The sequence below is a fragment of the Bemisia tabaci genome, chromosome 2, assembly GCF_918797505.1.
Source record: "Bemisia tabaci chromosome 2, PGI_BMITA_v3".
In the NCBI taxonomy this organism is placed as follows: domain Eukaryota; kingdom Metazoa; phylum Arthropoda; class Insecta; order Hemiptera; family Aleyrodidae; genus Bemisia; species Bemisia tabaci.
Window position 1 is genome coordinate 12,136,240 of NC_092794.1, and position 24,827 is coordinate 12,161,066.

Genomic DNA, 24,827 nt, shown 5'->3' on the forward strand with positions numbered 1-24,827 from the left:
TGCCAAATTTCTCCCAATGCAATGCTAATTTTTGAGATGAGCTGTGAATATTCGTCCTTAAAATTGTGAGATACGGCGGATTTCATTGTGAATTTAATTTTGAAGGAGTCAAAGACGAATTTTCAGGAAATTTGAGGCTCATCAGAGGCAACAATTTTATATTCATAGCATGTTTCCCCTCAAAACAGCGATATGAGACTGGATGTAGTCTGTTCCGGTTGGATGTTTCTCGGTCTCATCAGTGTAAAATTTGGAAAATTTCGATTTGGATAAACGAAGACTTCCCATGAATAATTTATCACGAGTTGGAATTCTTGTCATCCTGGAGGAATCCGAATAGTCCATAATGGTGATTCTTGCGAGTTGGCATCAGTGGCGAGGCGTGAATTATCGATTATCGATATTTCCCCCATTTGAAACTATGGTAAAGAATCGATTATCAAGGTGTTCGTTGCAAACACCCTGTTTATCGATACTTTGTCATAGAATTAAATGGCAGATCAAGCGACATATCGCAAAGCACGCCACGCCACTGGTTGGCATCACAGTGTTCCTCAGTTACCATTCAAAATAATAATCGATTCAAGGTACGACAGCTTCCTTGAAACCTCCATCCACCGAATCTCAAATTTCTGAATTTTTCCATTTTCTCCAAGGTAGGCAGGCTATTTTCCTTGATTTGTAAATGATTTCGTGTGCTTACTTAACCTCGAGAAATCATGAAAAAGTCAACTTGAAATAACTCATATTCTGAAATTTTAGGCTTATGTTTCCTATTACCTATGCAGTTCTGCTAGGTACCAATGTGAAAATCTATGAAAACACGTGTCCAAATTGGTGTGCATCAAAATGACTGCTCCAAATATTTATGGTCATTTTTATACTTTAGGTAACAATCTTGGTTGGGCGAGGGTTAACCATGCAAAATGTGTGCGATGAGTGAAGTTCATCACGCAAAAAAGCAAATGTTACAACTTTGGCGAATGGAGATACGTGGTTTCTCAGTTTCATCGCCGATATTTAACTGGGACGTCCTTGGTTCCTTTGAATTTTTTAATGGTATACATGCAGACTATGAATGGAAAATACTTTAGGAGTTCGAATGTAAATGCTTTCGGTACATACATCCCCGCACCCCCTTCACAAAAATGTTACTTTACATATCAAGTACTGAAATCTACCACGGCCTCAGTTCTTTATCCTTTAAAAGTGTATGAGTGTAGTTTGAGAGGATGGGAATAGTCAACAAAATGCAAGTAGACTTACGAATTGCTCCTTTTACGTAGTTTTAAGGGAACAATTAATAGTTTAATAATTCTACGTAGGTGTCAGTTTTCTATGCTTCTGAATTAAAAACTGTCTTTCTCGATTTAAATATTGTGTAGACAATACTCACATTTCACTTAATATTGCCTGTGAAAAAAAACACCCCAATCAGTGGCGTGGCGTGAGTGATCGATTATCGGCATCTCTCCAATTGAAGTCATGGTAAAGAATCGATTATGTAGGTGTTCGTTGCGAACATCCTGTTTATAGATCTTTTTCCATTGGTTTATATGACAGATCAATTGATTTATCGCAAAGCAGGCCACGCTACTAACCTCAATTCTTCAATACCATTCGATTCCACGTGTTGCATCCCTTCTTTTTACGTACATATCGTCGTCCGTCTGATGTAAGAGCATTATCTTTATTTTCAGATGAGCCCCACGAAGTATGGATTCATATGGAGCACAGGGCTCACGTGGGAATTGAGATACGCCTTTTTCAGGGGCGTGGCGTGAATTGCGATAAATCGCTTGTTATGCCATTTAAACCAGTGGTAAAGAATCGATTATTAAGGTGTGCGCTGCGAACACCCTGTTTATCGATCCTTTTCCATAGGTTTAAATGGCATAACGATCGATGTATCGCACAGCATGCCACGCCACTGGCCCTTTTACGCCAGAGAAGTGACGATATGCAATCGGTTTTCGAAGTCACCGTCAACGTGTGCTACTACGTATCTTCATACCAGCTACAGCGGCGTGGCGTGCTTTGCGATATATCGATTGATCGCCATTTAAACCAATGGCAAAGGATCGATTAACAGGGTGTTCGCAACGAACACCTTCAAAATCGATTCTTCACCATGGTTTCAAATGGAGAAATATCGATAATCGACCATTCACGCCTCGTCACTGACCAGCTAATTTTAAATTTTGAAAAAATTGCCAACTTACCTTTTTCCACGCTGCTTCAGAAACGGTGACTGGGCAAAAACTCCGGTAGAGGACGGCAACCACTGATTCGTCATCAAAATGAATAAAATTTGACGCAGTTATGCAGTGTTTCTGTTGCATATACGGTGCGTGTGCTTGACTCATACGAGATAGTTTTAAAAATTTCGAGATAATACTTTCATTCCTATAATTACGCATGAGTATCATATCTTTTGTAATGAGGAAATTACGGATTAAATACGTTTGCTGTTTATTTCGGAAACTGAGTATTTGTATGATCAAAAGTTAGTTGTGTTTACAACACTATACTGTAATAATAGTAAATTATCTGGAGTCTTGAGACTTGATCCGTTTTTGAAGTAATTCGTCTAATACTAAACGGAGAAACTCTTGAGACGAAGGTTCAGTTCAAAAATCTAAAAATTTCATACATATTAATGGAATGTACGATTTTTTTTCTTAATTCCTACTGATTATTTTAATTTAACCCACGAGAGGAGCATTGTTTCAATCGCTTCTTTTATTAGATGTAGAAAGCATCCGAGAAAATGATGCGCAGCAATTGTATATTATAAATTTCATTTTTTTTCACAAATGCGTGATATGAACTAAATTCAGCAGAAAGGAACCAAGTCTTGTTTTTTCCTTCAATGAGTCTTTTCTGACAAGTTGTATCGATATAGAAGGAAATATCTTCCTCTTAAAAAAAATAATAATAAAAAAAATATAAAATAAAATACAAAATGAAAATATTCGGCTTCTCTCTCCACTATCATAACATGATTTAAATAAGATTCTTTCAAATGTAATTTTGGTTTTTCTTTCTGAGGGCCTTATCCTTTTTTTCTTCTTCTTTTTCTTTTTTGATTGCGCACATAAGAACAGCAATAATTTTAGATTGAAATCGCAGTCATATTTTTATAAAAACTTGAACAAATTGATTGGGGTTCGAGTTACGTTCCTTCGACTGGTGAACGACACATTGTACAAACATGTATATTTAGTGTTTTTTAGTGCTTTTGTCTACTTTTTATGTGACAAGGTAAGGCCTGAATATTCGTTACCACTGTGCTAAGGAAAAATGCCGCACGAACTTCCGGACGTTGCCAACTTTTCTCTTACGGAATAAAAATTTTGTGAGAAACTTGTGTATTTTTATTTGAATTCGTCCGATGGCTCATTCAAAATTTACTTTGGTGAGCCAGAAAGATTCATTTCAGTGAAAATATCCTCGACATTCCTCAAAAATTGATGTTTTACGGGGGGAAGGGTGGATTACGCAAAATTCGAATGCATGCGCAGCCGCCTTCATTAGCACGGTGGAAAATAATAATAGATGGAGGGTATAAAGGTCCGCTCTTTTCTCGTTTATCTCAGTCGAAATGATATACCCTTTTTATGCATCTTAGCAAAGCGAGAGGAAAGAATTCAATCAGAAGCAATTGATAAGCATCGCATTCAGTGGCGAGTGGCACGGCGTGCTTTCTGATCGATCTTCCATCTAAACCTAAAAGGGAAATGGATTGATAGAAAAGGTGTTCGCAACGAACATCTTAACGATCGATTCTTTACCACAGCTCCAAATGGGGAAATTTCGATTATCGATCATTCATACCTCGCCACTGTTCGCATCATTCAAAAGCATGTCTTGCAAGCCAGGTAACTCTGATTCGCGTCCATTGAGATGTACGTAAAACATATCGATATCCGTATACTGCCGTACTAAGGAAGAACGCCGTATGAACATTCGGAAGTTGCCAAATTTCCCTTGGTAAAATCTGTATTTTTGACAAAATTCATGCATATTTTTCCTTGAAATTTTCAGACATTATCGATTAAATTGTGTACAAAATTGTCTGAAAAATTGAGAAAATAACATTCACAATTTTCCCAGTAATTTCGGTTTTTATCGGAAGAAACTTGGCAACGTCTGAAGGCTCATACGGCGTTCTTCCTGAGCACGGCAGTATAGGCAGACTGCTTCTCACAGGATCGACTGTCTGTAAATGGATTCAAATGGAGGAAAAACAGCGGCAGCGACATGGAAAAGTGCGGAGCTAGTTCTTGCATGACGTGATCACTGACATTCGATACTTGAGTTTTCGAGGGAGAGGAAATGAAAAAAGTAATAATCCACTAATATTGGGAAAACTGTTGAGCTATCGGAAACCCGAATGCATAAAACGAGAGAGAACCCAGGAAGCGGAATCGGGTTATGGGAACGCGAATCCGCAACCTGAATCGATCTGCTGAGGCATCAGATCTCGGGACAGAACGGGAGCATGGCTCGGATTCGAAAGGAGAAAAACGCCGTTTCAGCGAGTATTTCGAAAAATTTATTAATGTATAGGCACATGAATCGGATAAACGTATAAAAATATAAACTAAATCTTATAAAATAAAGAGATCATCGTGTGTTTTCCACTTAGCAATTCAAATTCTGAGCGGCTGGGTCCGACAAAGGCGAGACCGGATTCGAAGTTCTAGACTTTGTACGGATGGGTTCAGTCCGAGAGCGGAATGCTAGTATCACAGGGGTCCTCGTCCGGCTACAGAACCTGCACAAAAAAAGAAATCCAAAGGTTAGACTTCGGAAAAAACACAGAAAGAAACACTGAAAAAACACTGAAAAAAGTACACTGAAAAGGCAGAGAACCACAACTAACTGAGTTAGTAATTTACTATAGTAAATTTATCGAAATTAAGGGAGTAATGAATAAAGTTTTGATTGAAACGGCGTTTATTTACTTTCCCTAGAAGAAGACAGCATAGCTGGTCTCTGCTAGGTCAACAGGATGATCAACAAAAATACTTTTGAAGTAAAGGCAAAAATAAAATGAATTTTTTATTAGCATCAGATTTTTCACCGATCAGACTTTTTAGGTTGAGATTAGGATTCGAGCCATTCAAAGAAAAATGATGGCATGCTAACAGGAGGTTTGATCTAGTGTCTAACGGAAGGACTGATGAACTAGCTAAGGATTTTCCTGAGGAATTTGAGCAGAATCTTTCAATAGTTTTCAACGACTGGTGGTAATTTATAAAATTCTAAAACGTCCGACTCAAATGTCAGTCTTCATGCTATAGGCACGATTTACGATTATAAGTCAATGATATCAGGACTGGACCTAAGCCAAACCAATTAGTGCGTATTTGTCGATCCATGAGCTTAGTTTTATTGAAAGATGGAATCCCTTATGAGTCTAAAGAATGAATGTGAGAATTTTTCACGCGAAAATAAGGAAATTTAATTGCTGAGAAAAGAAAGAAAGCTGAAACTGGCTACGGCGAGCTATCAGAGATTAAGAAGAAGAAGAAAAAAAACGGCGAGAGAAAAAATTTAGTCGACTCGTTTCGGTTCATTCATGCGTGGTCAACATGAATTAAACTAAGCTGTGGTTTTTGAAGAAGCCTGTCCTTCCTCGAGCTCACCACATTTCTTTCTTCTTCTTTCTTTTTCTTTATTTTTATTTTTTTTAATTAATTAAAATGCTGAAAACACAGCGATCACACACGAGGAAATAAAAAAACTACTTTTTCGGAGTATTCCGTATCAATTATTTTTGGGTAGAAAAGGCTCGCTATTTTGAATATTCTGGGCGATCAACTGGAAGTAATTTAAATGCCTAATAACCCACCAGGAGGAACGCAAAAAATCAGAATATTACTAATGTAATCAATGTCACTTGTAGCCTGTTCTTCGGCGCAATGAAATCATATAAAATATAGTGACATATATTGGACACCGTCTTGATTTCGAGATAAAACCTATTCCAGGACCACGAAATGAGGGAACTCAGTTTTTGTGACGATCATAGTTTCAAAATTTTTCGGGTGCTTCCCAGCCTTGGTTTGCCGTCGAACAATCATTCATTAATTTGAATAGGATACGCATGACTAAAGTGTTTAAGTAACTGAAAATATGTTACTTTTTCAGTGCTTGGAGCCTTCAGATTCTCACAGGAAAATAACAGGCGTGTCAAAATTTTAGGTAAGAGCGCCGATCGTGGCTAAGGTGAAAACCTGGGATAAGCAACTATCGCAGACCCGTGAATGTTGAGAACTATATCCACGTGGCGAGGCTTGATGAGGTACTACTCCAACTACAGTATAGTTCTTTCAAGACTGAATTGAAGTTCGCAAGTGGATGGAGACATTATTTTAAAGCTTTTTCTTTTAAAACTATGTACATAAAATGTAAAAGTAGACTGCATTTTTCAATAAATAACTTATATTTCTAGGTTACTCATAAAGGCACGTATCTGCATAAACAAACTAGTAGCACATTATTCGTTTGTAAATGCTCCAAAAACAGTAGTTCCTAATTGGAAAATGGAATCATATAGGTGAGGGTAACTATATGCTCACTTTGCTCACGAGTCTAATCGTGAGGACAAGCGTTTTTTTGTGGTGATTTGTGTTCGAGCGTAGTCCTAAACTGTTTCACATAGGATTTTTTCGTTAAGGACTCTAAGAACTTATCTACAGATACGTCTTCATTGCCCAAGACCATCCAATTTATTTTCCGCGTGCACGTATTTGGATCTAATCCGGTGCTGGGCCTGCTGGGCCGAACGAAAACATAGAAATAGCGCCCACTTTGATGTCGAATATTCGTTTCTTCACACATTCTACGACGGCAATAATTGATAGATCAGTTTTCGTGAAACCAGTTTCCACGAACACAGACCGGCAGCAAGAACACGAAACGCCCGAGACGAGGGATATGTCTTCGTCACGACCGATCGAACTCAACACTTCATTTCGCATCACTAATACTTAATCCTTTTAATCTCAGCCACCGGATAGGGCATCAGCTTTTTTACCCCGAGATAATATACACGCTGGGCAAAAAATATGTTGCATTTTATTAAATATCGGACGGAACTATTTGCGTTGAAAGCGTGAATCGATCCATCAAAATGAGCGGCAAACGACTTCCACTCTGCCCGGGCAGAACGCCGCTTGAGCTTTCAAACGCTGCCAAATTTAACGCTAACGAAAAGACCATTTCTCGGAAAATCTGTTGATTTTCGCCCTTAATTTTCGTTGTTGAAAAGTTACTTTTGTTCTAGTTTACTTGAAAATTTTCAGACACCGCAGTTTTACAAACAGATTGAAAAGATAACCATTACACATTAAATGCTCAACGGTTATAAAATAACAATTTTCCGGAAAATCTTTTGATTTTCGCCCTTAATTTTCACGGAGGATTTTCAGACAATGCAGTCTTACGAAAATGTTGCAAAGATGATTATTTTTCATTATTAAATGCTCTCCTTCCAGATGGAGAAAGTATTTAAATCCTAAAAAGAAATTTTCCTCTCTCATTTTCCGGTTGAAAATGAAATGGTAACTATTTTGAAACGTTCCGGGTTTTGTTTATTCTTTGTTCTTCATTTGCGGTCTTTTTCCCAAATTAAGTTGTTCTTTTAATGTAGAATAAGCAGAAATAAAATAGAAGCAGTAAAATAAATAAATAAACGTGATTCAAATTTTACTGAACTGGATAATACCAAAGAGATCAAAATAAATCGTTTTATCAGAGAAAATTTGGCAGAATTCGAATGCTCAAGCGGCGTTTTTTCTCAAGGCGGGGGGCCTAAAGCGGGAGAGGGGGGGGGGGAGATCCGAGAAGGAACAAGATTTGAAATTCAAAAGCGATTATTTTATTCACACCGCCGAGCGAGCTAGCTGCGGCGAACGGAAACCCTTTAAAATGTGGAAACCGACCGAGCGTGGAGGTTAGAATATAAGCGGGCTAAATGAGTGAATTTTTTGAGCGCTTAATCGGCTTATTTTATTTTAATTCGGAAGATGCGGCCCCGGTGTTTGGTAAACAAGAGGAGACTCTTGATCTTGAGACATGAAAGATGATACGCCCCCAAATCAGGAGTATAATCGGAAATTGACAGCGTACTGTCGCATTATATTGAGTTAAGCTCGTGTTTTTCCTTGGGGAAGCAGGAGAAGATGGGATGGAAAGTTAGAGATTTGTACCAACTGACGCCATGTATGTGAACAAAACGGTGTTGGACCACCTGATTGAATTAAGACTCCTTATTGAAGTTAATCATTGACAGTAATATGCTGAGGGTGCGTTAGTGCTGGATGAAAAATTCGCATTCGCAGACGATGACATTGCTACGTATAAAAGCTTCCACGAGCTGAACATACCTACTCCATCCCTTAACAATGTTTTTCTAATATGGGAGGTAAAAGAAAATTACATACATAGAACTCGCTTTTGCAGTCATAATGTGGAATTTTTAAATTAAACTCTATTTTATTTTGGCAGATTAGAGCATTCTACATCTACTTAATGACACCTTGAGAAATCGTTTAATTTATTTGTAGAAGGCAAGGACCTCTTCTCGCTTAGTTTCCTCAGTGGTTTTCATTTTAATAAATAAAATTCATCAAACTTCAGACACTTCCAGAGTCTTCATTGAAGGAAAAAATAACTGATTGGTCATGTTTCGAGGAGATACTGAAATCGGAAGATAGTCAATCCTAGAACAAGATAGAACTCTTTATTATTGTTGGATGTTGAAGCATCCTGAATAGGGAGAGAAAAAGGAACACGCTCTGGTTGGATAATGGCAACCTCTTAGTGGGTAAGAAAAGGGATGAATAGGATGCTCAGCTAAAAATCGGTAGATCGACTCCAAATTATTTCATACCGAAATACGAACTAAAAATTCCGGAAAGAATTTCCCTCCTATCAATTTTGAGGTCTTCCGGATGCACATTTCCGGATGAATTCGCCAGGAAGTAAGGAAGGGACGGGTTGATTGGAAATCAGGAGATACCTCTGCGATTACAGAATTTCTTCACAAAAACCGATTTAAAAAAAGAAAAAACAACGGTCGAGGGCTTCCGTAAGTTCACGTCCGTCCCCGACGGCGATCCCACATTCTCCACCCTCGGATGAACCGGGGTATCTTCGCGGAGATTAATTTCGAAGCGGCCGAACTTTTCCGCGCTGGAATTCCTCGCCGGGAGTGAGCTTTTGTGGAGCGTCCTTAACTTTGTAATATGTGGTCCCGGACCGCATCCACCTGAACGGACGATTATGGATCGGACCGAGACGCGAGGTGGAGCCACGCTTCCACAGGCAGCGCGCGACGCCAGGCCAACCGCGCGCGCCGCGGGGCCGTGTTCGAAGATTGTAGAGTTGCCCTCGTTGCCACTCTGCCGTTGAAAGCAAAAACAAGATTTCGTAAAAATAGACCTAGTGTAGCCCAAAAGGAGGCATTTAATTGTCGATTGGCGTCCAAAAGACTCTCAGATATTGCTCAGAAGATTGGAAATCGACCAATTTCATTATTTTGTATCAAAATATCTTTTTCATTTCATAGTTAGCAATTCAGCGGGGTGTGCTGCGTTCTTCATTATTGCGTGGATGTATTTTGGACATAGAAAAACCACAATGGAGAATTTGCACGCAATTTTTTTATTGCTTCATCTGAAAGTGCCTAATGAGCTGAGTTCGCAATATTTTTCATAATTTTTTTCTGACATGGGAAATTGGAGAAAAATTGATTTAAAAGTGAGAAAATGTGCCGCCTTGTGACGTCATCTGGCGGCATTTCCCATTTAAACACATGTATTTTAGCAGAATCGGTTATTTTGTCATATCTCCTCTAATAATTGCTCAATTTATGAATCAAGGGTATCTTCGTGTTCAGTTCACTCAGAGGATTCCACTTAAACAGGAAATTCATCAAATTTCAGACCCTTGCAAATTCTCCATTCAAAGGATAAAATTGGCAGGAAAGGGCGCCATTTTACTCAAGACAGCAGCAAGCGCGGCTTTCCCGTAGACTCGCAGGTGTTCCGACTGAAACATACTGAAACAATGCCAAGTTTCGAGCACTTAATGCTTCTCCGTTCCTCTCACTTTTTCTCATACAAGGTGACTTTTGTTTTTATGACTGAATCAGTCAGTTGATTCACTTCAAATATCCTGCGCTTTGAGTTATAGTCTCGCCGCCCTGAGTTCCTACTCGGCAACCCGGAAGCTCCTAATTCAGGAGCCGACACTACAACCACTATAGGTGCACCAAAAGAGGCAGACTCGAAAATATGAACATTTGGGCGTTATTGATCTCTTTAAAACACAGAAGCACGGACAAGACAATCTGCATCGCAGACGTCTGTGGCACCAGCGGGCTGAGTGTTGAAATTGGTCGACAAAGTTATAGACAAAGAAGACAAAAGGGATTTGGAGGGATCCTATTGGAGGAAGCGAGTGGTTGCAATGGACAAAGGAGGAAAGGAATAGACTAACGAATGGCAACCCACGAGAGACCCTACAGTCAGTCCATCATTGACCCCCTTAGTCTACAGGAACCACCCATTTCAACCAATAGAATCGCTCTATACTCCCTAGGTCTCCTTAGTCAATAGCTTTGTCTATCAATTTCAATAATCGGGCCGCAGGCAGGTTTAAAAGCATTGCACCCGGTTTTGCCGCGCGATTGACATGGCGTCGCGCGCCGTCTGTGGGAGCGTGGCTCGAGGGAATGCCGCGCCACCGCAGGACCGGGATGCTGCGCTTGGACCGACTCCAACAGAATCCGTTCGAATAAATCAATTCTGAGGGAGAGGTTGCGAGTCCCGAGCAATAAACTGATCTCGTGGAATCGTATTGACTCCGTCATGGACTGGTTATTTACTAACTTCACGTCCACTCGGGTCCTTTTGTCACTCGGCGGGATGGGTCAACGGACAAGGTTCTATCACCTCTCCATACTATTTAGTCCGTGATTATGTGACAGGTACTTTGATTGCTTCTCGAATTTTAACTCGGGATCTAGCTCTTTAGTTCCAAACTGTAACGTTAGGGGTCCTGATCCTGGGGAAGGAGGGAGAAGGGTGCCAGGAGTGCCTGATACGTGATTTTTGAGACTGATAGACAAGGCGAAAGACAAACGGGACAAAGGACAAATAGAGCGAGCCTAATGGTGGAAGCGAGTGGTTTCAATGAACAAATGAGGTAATAGTAATCGACTAACTATGGTTAATTGAAAACATAACTGTACATACCCCCGTACGCCAGTGGGGCGACGATTTATGGACGACCCCTTATAGAGTTTACGGGTGTCTCTCGATGGTGAGGAGGATCTGATTATTTCTCATCACTCTGTAGCAGTCATGCATCGAGCGCAACGCAGAGCTGATCCGTTCTCAGTCGACAAACCGGATTCCGGATCGGCCGCGCGGCGAAGCGGTGAACACCCTGTATCATACCCGGAGTAATTACATATTCATCCGTTTCGCAGGAATTAAAATTCATACACAAAGTGTGAGATATAAGTGCCAGTCAGGAAGTTCCTCCCCCCCCCTTCCGTCTCCATCGACCGCGTGGGTGGAGGGATCCATTTGCCTAAGGTCGTCGCGAGAAACTGAGCTTGCAAAATGGCCCGTGGGATTCAGCTCATTTGCCAGATTTTTGGAGATTCGTTGCGCTTCAAAGTTGCGGAACGGATGAAATTTTCGATCGATTGATGCTAATACTTAACTCCAATATCGCCGGTGAAAATCGGGAAAGATGTAACCCATTCTCGACAAAAACATTCATCCTTCTTACTGAACCGCTTTGTGGAGACCTGAGTCATAATAAGTCAGTTGCGCTGGTCACAGAATCGTGTTTCTGAGGCTTGATTCTTGTAAGTTAGCGAAGAATAATACGATATATCTAAATAGCAACTTTCTACGTTCAATATTAGCCAAGATATCACCCATTCAAAAGTAGGGTTTTTGACGTCATCCACCGCTGTAGTGAAACCCTTGGTTCTCAACCATACTCGGGTTGGACGACTAAAAAATCTGTATCAGATAAAATCAGTGGCGAGGCATGAATGATAGATCGTCGATATTTCCCCATTTGAAGCTAAGGTAAAGAATCGATTATTTAGGTGCTCGTTACGAATACCCTATTTATCGATCCTTTTCCGTAGGTTTAAATGGCAGATAAATCGATATATCGCAAAGCACGCCACGCCACTGGATAGAATCAGTACTTCTGGCTTTAAATACAAAGATCGAGGGGAGTTCTGGATGATTTAATAGAAAATTGTAGATGAGACGAAACCAAAATTTCCGGTTTTACGACCCTATCTCTTTCCTAGGTTCGAGTTTCCATATTTCTTGTTTCTCAGAACGATTCTGTGAGACTCGCCATCAACTCGATGAACGCCCCAGATTTTACGCACCTCAAAACTCCAAAACCACCCCGAAAAAAAGATTAAAGGGTGACCGTGCTGTGTGACACAACTCGAGGAGATTTTAATCCTCGTCCTCAGTGCCGACTATTTCGAGCCGGGAGCTCGTCATCGGATCTCAAAGTAAATCCAATTAGAACATATAACTCGTATTCATGTTGTGTTTCTACGCATGTTTCGGCAGTTGTGTACATGTACAGTTGCGCGGAGAGCGTCAAGAACCAATTACCCTATACCCGTGGCGTACACCGTTTCTAACACAGGATGATTAGCATTAACCGTGCTATTCTCAGGTTCACGGACTCGATTTAATTTCGGATGCACTTGGATTACAACAATTCACGCCGAGTGCGTTGATGGTTGATGCTTCCGAGTGCTTCTCACAATCGAAAGCTCTTCGTCTTAAATGGGGAATTTGCATGCAAATTTGTTAGTGCTTCATCTGCAAGTGCTTAAAGAGCTGATTTCGCAGTATTTTTTATAATTTTTTTCTGATAAGGGAAATAGTATGAAAATGGATTTAAAAGTGAGAAAATGCACCGCCTAGTGACGTCATCCGGCGGCATTTCCCATTTAATCATACGTATTTTAGCAGATTAAGATCATTCTGTCATATCTTTTCCAATAATTGTTCAATTCATAAACCAAGGGTATCCTCGTGTTCAGCCCATTCAGTAGTTTCTACTCACACACGAAATTCATCAAATTTCAGACACCTGAAAATTCTCTATTGATTCATGATTTATTCTAGTGATCTATCATCGTTGTGTGCCACAATTTGTATGTGCTGGTTACACGCTTAAATTTTCATCAATTTCCGATCAAATGGTGACTGGTGCGCACCATCTACCATCAAATTTCTGCGGCCTGCAAAAATTTGATGGTAGATGATGAAACTGTGGGGCTCATCCTTCATCTGATTTCCACACAACCGTGCTTATTTCGTGCTCATTTCAATCAACACGCTGTTTTAATTAATTTTACTCATCAATCTAGATAACTCTCGACCGCCATCTTGGTCGTGATTTTGATCGGAATTTGACGGAAATTTGAGCATGTAACCAGGCCATTACACTTTTGACCCATCAAACATCTCCAAAAATATTCCGATTGTTGAAAGGGGCCTAACTCGTTGATGCCAACTTGGAGAATCGCCGCTGGCCGTTGAAAAATTTAGAGCGGGACTCCAACCGAGTGGCCGAAAGTTCGTGAGAGAGGTGTACGATGCAGAAGGCGGGGGGCGGCCTTGGAGAGCTTGCGACTTCGTACGGTGGGTGCTTCGATCCAGAAACCGCGCATCGATACGCAGGCGCCCGAATGGAGTTACGCTGTTCTTCCTGCCGCGAAGCATTACCAGCGGTCACTCCGGAGTACGGACCGAACGCCGAAGTGGAAGCGGGAGCGAAACGGAATGGTGAAAGTCCGAACCCCACACGGTCATTATCTAATGAGACCTGGCGTGTAAGCGCTCTTGAGTGCTCCGGGGCCCATGCGGAAACGCACTCGTCGGGTTTTAGCGTGATGTTGTTGTCATATCATTCTGCGCGAGCGAATGGATGACTGCACTACTGCTCCGTTCTGCAATTGAACAACCGGACGGAAGAACGTCTTAAGAGCCGTGGGGTCCCCGCGGAGCTTACGCGGTTCTTCGGGCGAGGCTCTCAATTGCTGCACCCTCGCAATGAGCCAATTCATACACGTCCGAGAAACTTGTTCTCTCACTCGACTGCGAATACGAATGCGAATCTGCTCAGCTTTTTTCAAATGAACCCAACCGCCTGCGGGGTATTTGCACCCACTCGGACTAGGAATTCTACGCTCGGAATGCAAAGGGTGAGGGGGGGGGGGGGGGCTTCGAGCGAGGAACTTGAAGCTGCTGTGAGTGGCGAGCCTTTTGAATGGAGCCCTGGATAGGGTGAGAATCAAGCTATCATATAACATGTTCCCCTCCGTCAAAGTTGAACATTGAGGATTCCTAGAATCAACTCTTGGGAGAAAGTCCATTCTAACTTTCAGCTCGCACTGGAAAAAAAAAACACATTGGATCTAGAGTCCAGACTCTTAAAAAAATCGACAAGAAAAAGCACTCTTGATTCAATCAGAATCTAGCTTAAATCAAGAAGCAAGCCTCTTAATTTAAGCGGATTTCGTTTTGATTCAAGCAAAAATCCGATTGAATCAAGAGTATTTAATCTTGTCAATGTTTTCAAGAGTCTGGACTCTAGATCCAATGTGTTTTTTTTTTTTCCAGTGCTCGAGAAAATCAAAATCAGCGAGGGCAAACCAAGTTATTGAAAGTACATAAAATTTACGAAGTTTTAATACATATTGCATTCGCAAAGCTGTCGCAAAACAATCCAGAAAAGTGACAAGATTTTTTCCATCCTACAACATGACACATTAGATACGGTTGTCGACTTTGCGCCTTGAGCGAACTCTTGATTTTTCGCCTAGCGGACGGTTTGATATGATAAATTCGGCAAACGCTGACTTGATTCTTTCCAGTTTTTGGAAATGTTTAAATGTCCATCGTAATTGACGTGGACTTCAAAGGAGAAAAAAAGCATTTTTATATCCTTGAAGTCTGACCTCATCTTGTGGTCCGATACACACTGCTAATGAATACCACTTTAAAGGCTGCTCGGCGCTCATTTTGCATACCCTTTCAAATGAAGGCAAATCTACCTATTAGGTTTGGAGCTACTGGGGCTCCATGCACTTATTCCCCTACAGAAAGGATTTTTCTTATTCTGTTCTCCCTTTTTTTCACCCTATCCTTATCTCCGTTCCTCCTCCTTCACCCTCGTTTGACGTAGATGATTTGATACTTATTTTCTAACCGGTCTTCACCCTGCTTCTACATCAACTGAACCGTGAAATCGTATACTCCTTGGATTCAGAGGTTATGCAACTGCAACTACGGAGTGGTCGAACACTCCAGGGTTGCAAGTTCAGTTAAGCATCAAATTTCCCTGACTTTTCCACAATTTTCCGAATTATACCGACAGAATCCCTAACTCTACTGATGCCATTGATTCCTTTCATTTCCTTCATTTCCCCCTCAAAGGTGAGAATGACCTCTGATGTAAAGAACTCGTAAAAATAGAATTATTGTAATACTACCACTGGCTTTTTTTTTTCAAAAGAAAAAAAGAGAAAAAAAGAGGAGGGAAACGATCTCTCATTACCTATGTTAGTATTTTCTGGCTTTTACAGAGGAAAATCTCTGAAAATCCTGACTTTGTGCGAATTATATGATGAAAAAAACTATGTGTCGCTATTTTTGTACATCGCAATTTTTAAGACTTAAGTGTCCAGCTAAACTAATGCACTCTCATTTTGCTCGATGTCACTCAGAGGTTGCGACTCTTGAGTAGCGACACTCGGTGGCGTGGCGTACTTTGCGATATATCGATTGATACGCCACTCAAACCTATGAAAAAAGATCGATTATCAGGGTATTTGCAGCGAACAGCTTAGGAGTCGATTCTTTACCATAGCTTCAAATGGCGAGATATCGATGATCGATCATTCACGCCACGCCGCTGGCGACACTGACTGATTTTCACTAAGGTTGCAAACTTAGAACTTAAAGGTTTGGCCAATAATGGATTCCAGAGAAAAACTAACCGAAAAATATCAACCGCGCGTTTAGGTTACTCCTTGCTCTAATTCCCACATGACGAAGTATGGTTGACTTTTTCCTACCGTAAAGGCTTGCCTTTTCTGAAATATCCCGAGGGATTTTTTCCCGGTTCCATTTGGCAACAGTGTCGGGGCGCTTGGATTTAATTTGAACTTATAATTAGGATCGATGGCGGGGGCTCGTTGCGTGGTGCCCAACTCGGTGGATTACTGTCATAATGAAACTTGCCCAGGCCCGATGATTCCGACTCGCTCCAATTTCCCACTCGGAAAAAGCGAAAAGCTGAGCCCTCGGTCGCCACCAATGACGCGACAATGCCCCCGGGCCATGATTCACATCCACAAACTCAGCCCGTCCAATTTCCTCCACTCTCATGTCTGTCTGTCTATCTGTCTGTCAGTGACGTAGCGTGCTTTGCGATAAATCGATTGATCCACCATTTAAACCCGTGGAAAAAGATCGATAAACAGGGTGTTCACAATGAACATCTTGATAATCGATTCTTTACCATAGCGCCCTATGGGGAACCATCGATAATCCTGGTCTGTTGTCCTCGGGAAAAACGCCGAGCACCGAGGAAAAAAGTTTGTATGAATCGTAAGTACAGAGTTGCAAATCGGCCACGATTTTCCAGCGTAATCTCACAAAGTTGGACGTATTTCTGCCAAACGGAACTATGTGAATTTAGACATGAGCCTCGAAATCCATAAGAATACATGCATAATAGGGCTCACGTCACAATGCACGTAGTTCCGTTTGGCATAAATACGTCCAGTTCTAGGAGCTGCAATATTCTCGGTTTAACACACTGAAAACAAGCGGGAAAGCTCTACTGCGTTCGTATTAGAGAAACGCTTGGATGTTTCCTGTGTAGGCGCGTTTTTCAGTTACCCGAAGAAGATTAGCCCTGTCGAGATGAAAAAACTTGCTCTCCAAAATTTCAAATATGGATTTTGAAAAAACTACCCCGCCGCTAAAAAAAATAAATTATACAGATTTGGTTATAGTCCCGTGTACAGAGTTCGTGGTAGAAAAGTAATCGAAAAACGTCATACCCAACAAGTTTTATGACGTTTCTCCATTCTTGGATGTTACATGCGGCACAACCAGAAAAAAGGGGGCCGGATCATGAAAAATTTGAGAAAATTGACGATTTTCACGGCAAATTCCTCTTTTGGATCAGCAATAAAGAAAACTCCTGGAGTTTATTCAAGTCAAAACTTTGCCCACTGGAGCTCCAACACTCTTTCTATATAGGTACTCGGGATTACCGGTTTAACGAGCGAATCTTTTTTTCCAATATCATGAAAAGGCTGAAAAGATACTCACTTGTCTATTGCGGGCGATGGAGGTTAAAGCGCTGAATGTGAAATGCTAAGCTAGTATGCTCGAAGCCGGGAGCCGGTGCTGGGGTGGGGCGCCAGGTCCGAGAGTGAGGCTGGCCTGCAGCTTCCGTCCGGGGGAGGGGGAGGGGGGGCAGGGCACTCCTGCCGCTCCGCGCCCCGGCCCTTCCCGGGCTCGGTTAGCTCCCGACTGGGTCGGCCATTTCGTTGACTAAATCTAAAGACAAACCAAAGAAAAACAACCAAGATTAGGATTTTGCGAAACATCAAAAAACAGGACGAATTTAATATTGAACATGGGCTAGAGTAAAGTACACGTAATGGAGTAAAGTAATGGATCATCAGCCCAATGATTTGTGGGAGGATCGATTCCGATGGCGATTTGGAGTGGCAGAGCGCTCTAGTGCGCTAAGGTAGCGGCTTGATATATATCTATTAGAGTAAAATAACATCGCTTCTTGAATTTTAATGTTTCGTTGGGGGGGGGGGGGGGGAGTCTAAACCCTTGCCAAAAACCGAATTTCATTACCCCCTTTGAAATTGGAATCAGCCGAGAATGTCCCGAGTAACTTCCTGTATAGGTTAACACAGAGAAAACATTGCAAACGAAATAACTTGATATAAACCAACTGATCGAAAGACAACTTGGAAATTGCCTTCTCGAAAGATAAACCCGGCGTTTGTACAATGCGCGGGGCGTAAAACAATGGAAGAATATTGCAAGTTGGGTTCGAACCCAACATGCAACTATTTTAACTCTGCAGTAGGCCAGATTGCATACACTCGATTTTGCGGGCGAAATCGCGGAGCGTAAAACAGTGGAAGATTATTGTTAGTTGGGTTCGAACCCAACATGCAACTATTTTAACTCTGCAGTAGGCCAGATTGCATACACTCGATTTTGCGGGCGAAATCGCGGAGCGTAAAACAGTGGAAGAATATTGATAGTTGGGTTCGAACCCAACATGCAACTATTTTAACTCTGAAGTAGGCCAAGGTTGCATACACTCGATTTTGCGGGCGAAATCTGAGATCTGCCTCTATTTCTCGCAATAGACTTCGGATAAAATCAGTGTTTTCGTCGAGCGCATCTACGTCGTGATAGAGGAAACCGTCGATATTCTAAGACAAAGCCCAAGTGTCCAAAATTTTGGTATTTGGCCATTTTTTATCGGGAAAAACTTGAAAGAAAAATAAAGGAAGGTTCAACTTTAAAGTCAAATGTAATCGGCCTTAGGCGTGTCATACGTGTCAATTTTGGGAGTTTGAAATTTCTCAATGGCCATTCTCCTTATTATTAATAGGCGACAAAAATTTATCAAAGGGAATATTTTAGTAGCCCGTGAGTTAATTTCCGATTTCTTCCTCGATTTGCTTGAAGGTGTTAGTCAACGTCCGAACTTCTAAGTTCTTGAACACTATTTACGGAAGAAAATTCAAAACTAGGTTCCTTCAAATTGAAATATAAATAAAGTCTCTGCAAGACCCGTCATACTAAATTACAAAGAACGGAAAAGTGCATTCATTTCTCGATTTGTGCTTCAGTGAAATAGCAAGGAAAATATCGGTGCTTAAGAGAAAATACGTAATTCCGAGAATAAACTCGTAAAAAAGATGGTGGAAAACGGAACATTCGAGGGTTTGTGAAGTAGCGTAAGTAATAAAGCGTTTTAAGACCGTTTGGCAGTGAGTAAAAACGATCACTCTGCCGTGCTAAGGAAGAACGCCGTATGGACAATCGAGAGTTGCCAAATTTCCTTCGATAAATTGTTTATTTTTGAGGCAGGTTATGAATACTTTTCCTTGAAATTTTCAGGAACTTTGGGTGAAATTACGAACAAAAGTATTCTTAAAATTGGAAGAAAAATATTCATAAATTCACCAGAAAATTCGTGTTGTACCAAAGGAAATTTGGCAACGCCTGAAGGCTCATACGGTGTTTTTCCGTAGCACGGTAGCACTCTCGAGACACGACCAGCTATCTGAACTTTGATCGAACTTGGAGCAAACTTGATTTTGTCTTTTGAATCACGGTTCAATCCTGCAAAACACGGGGAAGAACAAACTGCCAACTAGGTTCCTTCCTGTAATTTAACTTCGCTCCAAACAAATATTAAACGATTTATAATTATTCTGTTTAACAGTGATTTTCAGGAGTCTTTGACATTAAGGTGCGATTAACCGGATAACCTGGGGCGGGAAATTAGATTGAATGATAATTCTCCTTAAGAGTGGCCTATTTCCACCCGGATTTTGCTGCACCGCCAGACACGCAAGAAAAAACACAAACTGGCGTCTGGATACTTATCCAGGATGACAACTTTTTATGGATTTCAAAATTTGCTAACTTTCTCCTGACTTTTCTAAGTTTCCGAGCATACACTTTTCTGGTTATCCTTTGAATTTTCAATGTTATTAAGTCTGTAAATGTTATTCTCAAAATATCGGCGACATTGATATTGAAAAATAAATAAAGCAACACTTGCAATTTCCTTAGTTGGATCAAGAAAAGCTCCCTAGACTCGGGTCTTCGACACGTCGTGGCCTCTTTGTTCCGAGAGAAATCATCTAAAAATTTATTCCCCAGTGGAAAAGAAAACATCACAATGGTGAGGGTAAGTTGGTGAAGTTTCAAGGTTTCGCGGTAAAATTTCCTGTCTTTTCCTCTGACTTCTCTCGGTTGAGTAAAGCTTCCGAACTTATTCAAGTTTTTCCCAACTTTTCAAAAACTTGCCACCCTGGTGTAACTCATCGTTCGGATAATAGAAATTGAGCTTCATCGATGAACTTCCGTCCTGGCAGAAAGCGATTCGCTCAGGAATTGGATCGATCGAAGACGAGACTATAGGTATACGGTTTAACAAAATAACCTCTAGAATCGTCCTTAAGCGGTTCGCTTTGAAATAATTTACGTTCAGATCGAGAGGCAGATTGCATCGGATCGCTGCCCTCTTCACACACATTAAGAATTCCAACCCCTCTCACGGCGGAGGAAATCGCTCGAGGCTAAAACCTCTCAAGTCCATTATCCACGAGCCTCAGGGTTCAAGAGAATACCGACATTCCGAGAGAACACATGCGTTGTTTTAACACGAACCGACTCAAGTACTGTTTTCCGGGCACAACCCGGCATCGACGATAAGGTTGATGGCATTGGCGCCTCGGCGCGTCGCGCCGGGCTTCGCGCACCTCCAGGAAAACCGCCTACCTCTATACCTGAGCTGTTATGCAGATAAGTGGTTTTTGTTCGAGACGGAATCCCTGCGACGTTTCGCCGAACGCTTGTCTTCAATTGGTTAAAATACGAGCGGGCCGCAATTAAGTATTAATGGCCCCTTTAATGATACCGATCTCGGTCTGAGGGAGAGCTCAGGTCGGACTCGGACCAAATCAAACAACGTTAATGTGGGTGTGTCGATTCCTTCGAGATTTTTAATTGCCCGCCCCGATGACCAGATGCTATTGATGGAGCGATGGAGTGTCCTAGTGTCTTGCCGACGCTTCCGAGTAAACTCTCCGTAATTGATGACGTCATACCGGTGAAATTATCCTATTTCTCGGTATGGTTTGTTGTCGGCCCTCGGAAATGCCTGGGATTTTACTTGTCTTTCCGGTCTGGGTCAGGGTGAATTGCGATGGAAGAAAAAATATAATTGGAATTTTGGAAGTATAGTAAAGTGTAAGACAACGATCTCTTGAGCTGAAAGTACAATCGGGGTCCGAAAACACCGGCTGATGCGAAAAACTTTCATTGAATTTTTTTGCTCGCTCATTTAATTTTAACTTCTTTTTTTTTTTCTTCTTCCTCGTTCGCGGAACACGAGAAATTAAGAATATGAATGAGCTGATGCATTCAAACATATTAAATCGTAAATGTTAATCGATCTTTGGCTTTAGGCTGATTGTCAAAAGGTTACACGATTACAAAAGGTACGAGCTGTAAGAATACAGCAATTTTTCGTAGAGAATTATTTAGAACACACAACCAAGAGGTTGGAAATCAGCTCCTAGGGCAGATATATAAATAACTTGAGCTAAATAGAATAAATGCAAACAACGACAACTTTTATGATTCGCGTTCAATTTCATCTACTGTAAGTATGCAAACATGTCACATGTGTATACATGTCACTGCATCGCTTTGAAATTAATTTCTGAACTTCTCGTTATGTGAATCGCTCTCTACGTAAACTTGTGAAGAGGGAACAAGTAACGTAAGGTTTCTCAACAAAAATTGTCTTATTTCTAGGCTATTTGAAACATATTATTCATCATATTTCATACATTTTTTTAAGATTTATGAAATTTTTTGCCTGAAATTTCAAAGTAGAAAAAAATGCGCACGTGTACCTAATGGATCATTCGACGAGGTTAGAAACCAATCATCAGAATACATCCACAAACAGACGCAAAATCCTTGTCCGACATGCAAATAAAAATGCCCGTCTAAATAAATGTAACACATACACCAAGACACAAGCATTACCGTTTTTACCCGGATTTAAATTGGAGTTTTGCTTAGACTGCCTCGTAAAAAAGTACAGCGAGTCAGAAAGTGCTAATTAACCGGTTATAAAACTGATGATGATGAAGAACCCGTGCGGAAACGGCATGCGGCAAGTATTTTCGCTGATTAATTAATATTCATAGGATGTCTAGATATCTGTCTGAAAAAACGCCGTGACAAGAATCCTCTGCCTTTTCTCACAATCAAGCCAGATGGAATTCTAACTATTCCTAATTTTATTCATTTTGACTGAAAACTCGAAAGCCATGCGGCCGCACGAATCAGGGCAGTTTAAAATGATGTTTCTCGGCAACAGAAGGGGAGATCTCGTTTAATTTTGGTTGATCTTATCCGAGAGAAGTAATTAATTTTCTCCACAACAATACGAAGGAAATAGGGGGCGAGATCTGCGAACGCGATAGAAATGAAAAAGTGTTTTCACACTTGCCGGCGGTTTCAGACATACTGGAACACCGCAGTCCCTTCTAATGTCTCGGAAAAATTAGAGGAATTAGTTTTTGAGCAATTTCAATCGCAACTCTCCAGGGAGATAAGAGCCACCGGTATTTCTCTATTCGCGGAATTGATTGTATCAGTACACTTCCTTTAGCAGGGACGAGTTCTATAGGACGCCGTTCTGTTGTGAGCGGGTGATTGCAGCGCATTCTCGCGTAGGATCCTAGTCAACTCAGAGGATCCTTCCCCCCGAACCTCGACTCATCCATCGCCCGCTCCAAAAGTGAGGTTAAGCCGGAGATTGAAAAATAACACATAAGGCGGCTGAATTCTTGAAAAATAAGTATATTTTTGGCGTTTTTCGACCCCTTTCGACAAGGAAGGGTCGCCGCGCATAATTGTATGGTGAAAAATTCGATTTTTCGCAGTTATACGCGATCCTACGGATTTTAATGAGGTCCAACAACTGATAACAGCAGTGAGTTGCGAGGATCCTACGCGCGATAACAGCACTAGTACCTGCTCACGAATTTTTACATTGACTCTTACGGGAGTCCAGGGTCCTATAGAACTGGTCCCTGCCTTTAGCTTCAAAAAATGTCGTAGTTTTCAGTTTTTGACGGGTTGCAAGAAAAATATCTTGGTTTTTGCTCTGTGTATTTATGCTAAACGGAACTATGAGCCAGAGTTTGCGTGCAACATAATTCTTTTTAGCACAAATACGTCAACATAATTGTTTTCAAACAAATATTTCAACAACAAAAAAAAAGCGCAAACCAGTAAAAGAAAAATGATAAGTAACAGTGCTTCAGATGAAAAAGTATGATCATCTTTAATGGATTCCTAGCAACCAAAATATAAGCCATGAAAGACATGCTTAATTTTTCTCCTCTTTCCCTCACTTTTTTTTAGATCGAAATAAAGAGTGGCTTAGCAGTTTAATGACCGCTAAGCCAGGCTAACTTTTGATGAGCGGATTAGAGCGTAATAATAATTTCGAGTCTTTCCTCATGTTTTCTTCCTTCATTTTTGGAGAGAGAGGAGGGAGGACTGCCTTCCGACTTCGAACTTAGGAGGGTTTTCCATAACAGGCGACCGACATTATAAGTTTACGACTTCGTTCTTGATACCATACACGCGACACTAGGTGAATCCTGCGTGCTGCGGAAGATTACCGCATGAGGAATTGAGTGTTACTGGGATCTGGTTCGTGATACCTGGTTGAAAATTCTACGACAAGAAAGAAAATTTGCCGGAATGAACCAGTAGTCCAAGTAAGATATATACAGCAATACAATGTCTACTTATTTCCTCTCGAAAATTTTACGTGGGACGTGAATACACCAAAAATTCCGAAAATTTTGATGTTAGTACATAATGGAGATGTTACATGAGTGAGGAATTTGCGATTGGACTGTTGATTCTAATGTAAAAGTTCGCGAGAAACACGATGGTGCCCCTGATTTTTTCTGAAACCAACTCCCAAGCTCAAAAAAAAGCTCTCAAGTTGAGGCCAAAATGGAGGGGATATCCCACGCTATCCTGAGAGTTCACCTCATGCAAAGATAGAGAGCAAATACATTGACAGGGCTGCCACTTTATTTGGGGACTCCACAACTGAAAACACGGCATCACTGCTAATGTGTTTGCTCCCTATCTTTGCATGGAGAGTTTGTCTTGATGTAGACGTGGACTCTCAGGGTAGCGTGGGATATCCCCTCCATTTCGGCCTCAACTTGAGAGCTTTTTCTGAGCTTGGGAGTTGATTTCAGAGAAAACCAGTGGCACCATCGTGTTTCTCGCGAACTTTTACCTACGAATCAACAATCAAATCGCAAATTTCTCACACATGCACCATCTCTATTGCACCTTCCGAACCACTTACATCTCCCTGATTTCGGCCGAAACGAAAAGAACCCGGAAGATTCACCGGGATTCGGGCTCGAAGAAGAGCGACCTGTATCGGGGCGGAATCGATGCGCATCTCATTCTGGCCGGGATCAATCGGTGTTCGGTGAGAATCGGAGGCACGCGGAAACCGAAACCGGTGCAGATACCACCGCACCGACCACCGCACCGCACCGCAGCCGCTAATGTATCGCAAAGATACTCCGGCGTCGCGTCCGACGTCGTGACGAGGATTCGCACCCACGAGCAGCAGGAAGCGCTCCGCCAATTTCACCCGCCTCCGTTTATAGGATATTGGGTCATAGACTCCGCACCATTTCATTTTAATAAGGGAGCCCCCCCCCCACCATCCCCCACCCCGCCCCCCGCGCTCCGCTTTTTCAGTATCAACCGGTCGACTACCGACGACGCCGCCGCTCGCTTTGCATTAACATTTAATTGTAATTGGGTCAGCTCTTGAACTTGCGGTGTACGTACCCGATGCTGCCGGTACCCCCCCCCCCCGACCGCGGATGA

At 41.5% G+C, this 24,827-nt stretch overlaps 1 protein-coding gene across 1 annotated transcript in view; it reads right to left on the reverse strand.

Annotated features, from left to right (window-relative positions):
• Nucleotides 1–4,535: 4,535 nt before the first annotated feature.
• The window catches only part of LOC109033743 (toll-like receptor 7), a 46,958-nt gene continuing 26,666 nt past the window's right edge, over nucleotides 4,536–24,827 (reverse strand). The window contains exons 2-3 of the mRNA XM_019046499.2: nucleotides 17,427–17,657; nucleotides 4,536–4,780 (exon numbers count right to left, since the gene is read on the reverse strand). The gene's annotated coding sequence lies outside the window, so the exon portion shown is untranslated. The remainder of the gene's footprint in view (nucleotides 4,781–17,426; nucleotides 17,658–24,827) is intronic.